The sequence below is a fragment of the Penaeus japonicus genome, unplaced genomic scaffold, assembly GCF_977035675.1.
Source record: "Penaeus japonicus unplaced genomic scaffold, GWHDUDI00000001_assembly GWHDUDI00000029, whole genome shotgun sequence".
In the NCBI taxonomy this organism is placed as follows: domain Eukaryota; kingdom Metazoa; phylum Arthropoda; class Malacostraca; order Decapoda; family Penaeidae; genus Penaeus; species Penaeus japonicus.
The window spans coordinates 32,367,247-32,372,586 of NW_028234431.1; the positions used below are offsets into that span (position 1 = coordinate 32,367,247).

General features: G+C 45.4%; 1 protein-coding gene across 1 annotated transcript in view; it reads left to right on the plus strand.

Moving 5' to 3' along the window:
• The window catches only part of LOC122255610 (transcription factor Ken-like), a 1,856-nt gene extending 1,158 nt beyond the window's left edge, over nt 1-698 (plus strand). Inside the window, exon 2 of the mRNA XM_043019805.2 lies at nt 1-698. This exon is cut by the window's left edge and continues 730 nt beyond it. The gene's annotated coding sequence lies outside the window, so the exon portion shown is untranslated.
• Nucleotides 699-5,340: the final 4,642 nt, after the last annotated feature.

A 5,340-nucleotide genomic window follows, 5' to 3' on the forward strand; every position in this document is an offset into this window, starting at 1 on the left:
AGTTTTATTTTCCACCGAACTCACCCATTCTTGAAACGCTTTAGACAAAACTATCAAAACGACCGGTACGTACCACTCACTCCCTGTACGACCTGCAGTGATAACTTGGTGATGCATAGACTATATATATATATAACACATAGGAATCGAAGTCGTTTTAGACTTTAGTGATTCATCCAGAAAATAGAGCGGAGGAAAATCAGCTGAGAGGAAAACGCTTGTCTAACCGACGTACGAAACCTGAAGTGAGACAAGGATCATGCATTTACATTACCTTACCTTTATTTCTTCCTTACTGAACGCGTAAGAAAAAGAACAATAGCAACAAGCAAATAAGAGGAATCATATATTAGCTCAAGATTATGGAAATTTATTTTTTATTTTTATTTTTTCTGTCTGTCTAAAGACTAATTAATAGAAGAAACCTATTTAAGGGTAGGATTTCCCACTGTACAATTTGTTCAGAATGTCTCGTTCGTTGAGAAATATTTTGATCCACTTTCGTACAGTTTTGTGCATCGTGTATATATAAATACTTCCATATATGATTAGGTAAGTATTACTCCATGAGAATGATATACTATAAAAAAAGAACATTGTTTTAGTGGTGATAATCGCCTTCATAATACACATATTTATTTGTCAAAGTATCATAGCATGTTTATGTTTATCTGCTACATTAAAATATCTTATCTTTGTGGTGTGTGTTTTTCTTCAAATCCTTTGTGAGAAAAAAAAAATGTATTGCCTGCGTCACCAGCAACAACACCACTTGGCATGGTTTTGTTGGTATTGCTATTGTTATTGTCATTATTATTATTTTTGTAATTGATATTATGCTTATTATTATTATTATTATTATTGTTATTATCCTTGTTTTAATTATCATCATTACTCTTTTGTTTATTATTATTATCATTATTGCTATTATTATTCTTTTATTATCATGATTGTTAACATTATTATTTATTATTGTTATCATTATTGTTAATATCAGTATTATTATTATTTATCTTTATCATTACCACAACTCTTCTTACCACAGTCATTATGATCATCATAATCACAATCATCATCATTAGATTATCATTTGAGTCTCCATCAGTAAGTGGAATGATCTTTTTAGACAACGCGGCTACCTCATGACGTAGGCCTGGAAACGCGCCACGAAGTTCATCTCACAGAGTTGCCGGAAACGTAACTCACTCCATACAGGCAGTAAGTGACATCGCTGACGTGGCACAGGTGGCGCTACAAGCAAGTGGTCGTCCGGAAGTGGTGGGAAGGTGGAGACAGGTGGAGATGGCGAGGAGTAGATAGTGAAATAGTCGATGACGGTTGGAATAGCAGAGAGGGGTAGCATTATAGATGGATCTGTGGGTGTTCTGTAGTGACGGTACAGTGGCGGGGGAAGGTGTGTTGCCGTGGACAGCGCTGGCAGAGGGTGCATGAGAGCGAGGACGAAGAAGGAGGTGATCTGAGCCGAGAGCTGGAGGTCAAAGGGGGCTAGCATGTGGCAGGTGGCGAGCATGGGACAGGTGGCGAGCATGGGACAGGTGTCGAGGCAGCCAAAGGGGGATAGCATGTGGCAGGTGGCGAGGAGGTGACAGGTGGCAAGCGTGGGACAGGTGGCGTCTGTGGGCGTTTGGGGACGAACAACCGTGGCTAACACTGGGCCTCCTTCCTGCAGGTGGGCGCGCCGGGGACCTCGAGCTCCGCCAGCAGCAACGGCCAGGGCAAAAGCACCACCTGCACCATCTGCGGCCACGCGTTCAAATGGCCCTACCTGCTGGTGCGCCACCAGCGGACGCACACCGGCGAGAAGCCCTTCCTGTGCCCACACTGCCCCTACCGAGGCACCCGGCGCGAGTACCTCAACCGACACATCCTCGTCGACCACCCGGGCCATGCGACGCAGCACATGCACCAGTGCTGAGGGGCGCGGCCTCGGGGGCGGGGCAGGTGAGGACTCTTCCAGGTTTTCTTACGGTGGGGGGGGGGGGGATTAAAGGAGGAGGGGGGGGGGGGAAGGAGAGAGGAAGGGGGGAAGGGGAGAAGGAGAGAAGGAGAGAAGGAGAGAAGGAGAGAAGGAGAGGGAAGGGGGGGTTAAAGGAGGAGGGAGGAGAGGGAAGGAGAGAAGGAGAGGGAAGGGGGGGTTAAAGGAGGAGGGAGGAGAGGGAAGGAGAGAAGGAGAGGGAAGGGGGGGTTAAAACAGGAGGGAGGGGAAGGAAAGACAGAAGGAGAGGGAAAGGGAAGGAAGGAGAGAAGGAGAGAAGGAGAGGGAAAGGGAGGGTTAAAGGAGGGAGGAAGGGGAGGGAAGGAGAGAGGTAGGGGAGGAAATGAGGGAAGGAGAGTGAAAGGGAGGTTTAAAAGGAGGAAATAGGAAGAGGAAGGGTTTTTGGGAGTGAATGTATTTCTACTTTTAAAATATCCTACTCTGCTGCCATACTCCGTCGAAGATGTTTTAATATATTGTGGTAGTGAGAGACGGACAGAAAAAGGGAGAAAATGAGTGAGAGAAGTCAGTGACAATATAATTGATGCTTTTAGAGACAGGTCTGATAGAGGAGCAGGGAAAGAAGGAGAGAAAGAGAAGGAAAGGAAAATGGAAAGGATGAAGGGAAAAGGAAAAGAGGAAGGAGCTGGAACGACAGAAAGGAGGAAGAAGAAAAAAAACTAAATGATGAATCTTTGAAACTTCATTTTTGTTTCTTTTCTTAAGTGATTGAACTCATTCATGCAAATTTAATATGTAATTAGCGGAGGGAAATAAAATGTTACGATACAAAACGAAAAAAAAAACTATTTGAAAGTTATAATAGACCTTTCAAAACGTTGAATCATCACTAATAGAGCCATTCAAATGTTCATACATTTTGATTTGCTGAAAATGATGTATTAATTACGTCATATCGCGTAACTGATTTCAAATGACATTCTGACGATTTATGTTGAAAGACAAATTGAACTGCTGGTTAATACAGCCTTTTAGCATTATGGAAATCTAACACACACACACGCACGCACAAGCACAAGCACAAGCACACGCACAAGCACAAGCACAAGCACAAGCACACGCACAAGCACAAACACACGCACACGCACAAACACGCCAAATATTAACAAAAGAAAAAGGAAATGCAGAAGCATCCTACGTGCATTTCAAATCCCCATTAAAGTTCTAAAACTGTCGTTATTGTATTGTCTTCTGACCAGGCCTGCCTTTTGTGCAGCGTTGAACAGCCTTGAGTCTAGTGTTGTTGGCTTGTCCTCGTGCTTTGGGTTGTGTCTGTGTCTGTGTCTGTCCCGTCGCTGTCTGTCAGCTTTAGGTTGCCTTTGTGTCCTTGGCAACATCGTCTGTTCTCATGGCAACGTCTTGTGCGTGTGGCAACGCTGTTTGTGTGTGGATGTACGTGGTATGTAGAAGCGCCCCTAAATATGCGGGAACGTTGCCTGTGTCTCGTGATTATGACGATGCTGAATCATGCCGCTGCCCTTCCTGACCCTCAGCTGACCCTTCGGTGTTCCTCCCCCGCAGGACCGTCTGGCCGCGCCCGTCGCAGCCGCAGCCGCAGCCACCGCCCAGCCGCCGCAGCCGCAGCCACCCTCCGCTCGCCTCCCCTACCAGCAGGACATCACAGCAGGACCCCTTCACCCCGGCAAGCAGTCCGACGACCAATCCTACCACGCGAGGATGACGCTCCCTGCTTCCGCCCCCGCCTCCGCCTGCGCCTCCGCCTCCGCCTCCGCCTCCGTCTGCGCCGCCCTCAAGCAAGGGGAAAGCGACATCATGTGCGGCGTCTGCGGGAAGCGTTTCAGTTTCCCGTCGCTCCTGAAGAGGCACATGCGGATCCACACCGGGGAGAGGCCCTTCCCCTGCCCCTACTGCAGCCACCGCGCCAACCAGAAGTCCAACCTCATCATGCACATCAGGAGCAACCACGGCTTCAACATAGGCTCTCCGCCGCTGTAGGGGGTGGGGTACGGGTAGGAGAGGGGAGGGGAGGGGTAGGGGTAGGAGAGGGGTAGGAGAGGGGTAGGAGAGGGGTAGGAGAGGGAGAGGGAGAGGAGAGGGGTAGGAGGGAGAGGAGAGGGATAGGAGAGGGAGAGGAGAGAGGGGGAGGAGAGGGAGAGGGAGAGGGAGAGGGAGAGGGAGAGGGAGATAAAAATGAATGGGGGACTGAAAGTAGGAGAGATAGAGAGTGTGAGGAAGGGAAATTGAGAGAGAGAGAGCTAGATGAATTAAGAGAAAGAAAGAGTATAAAGAACGAAAGAACGAGAAATAGAGAATGGAAGGAAGAAACGAGGGAGGAGGATGGAGAGGAAGAGAGGGAAAGATGAACGAGAAATAGAGAAGAGGGGGAAGAGAGGAGAAAAGGAAAAGAGAGGGAGAATAAGAATAAAAGACGAAAAGGGAGAATGAGAGAAAAACTAGAAAAAAAAAAAATTAAAAAGGTGTCACAGATACACTACGGAATTACCTCAAGTCTTTACTAGATATTAAAAGCTCCTTTTTGGCCTTGATAAAAATCCCCACCTTACTTTCATCAATGTCCACATAAAAAATATATATATTTTCCTTCTTCGTTTCCTTTGCATTCTCTAATTATAAAAGAGTTGAATGAGTTTTTCTTTTGCTTTTTGATTGGTATTAATGATAAAGTTTGATTTTCTTTCGATACATAAAATGGACGTTGGGTTTCGACATAAGTGACTGAAAAAGATTAAGGAAAACAAATCCAGAAGAAGAAAAAGGAATAAAGGATTGAGAACACGAAACCAACGAATAATTACTGTTTACATATTTAGGTACAAATCTATTAATATTCAGTAGCATTATCGCTGAATTGTGTGTTTTTTTCCTCTATAGCAAAATAACATGTCATTATTTTGTACAGAGACAATGGAAAGAAAAGCTGATTAAATATGAAAAAATGGGCGGTTTTTGTGTGTGTATTTTTTCGGTTGATATTTTGAAATACCCAGAAGGTCTCATAGAGTCGCAAATGGTACTTAGACTCCATGGCAGTTCGCCCTTACGAGAGAGAGAGACCGTTACTACAACACGTGCTGCGTCAGAAACACATTTCATGTATTCGTTATTTTTCTTGTCGCTCGTGAGAATTCCCTAGAGGGACAACTTGAGTGCATTTTTCTCTCATGTGGTTTGTTATTTCGATATATTTGCGGAGAAGGATAATTATTGAAGTTACCAGGCAGGCGTTGCCGACGCAGATGCAGATATAGATTAATTTCCGATTTTGTTTTGTTTATGTGATGCTCCAAACTCGCCGCCATTTTCACTCGCCCCGCGCATGCATGTGGAGGGAGGGAAAAGGA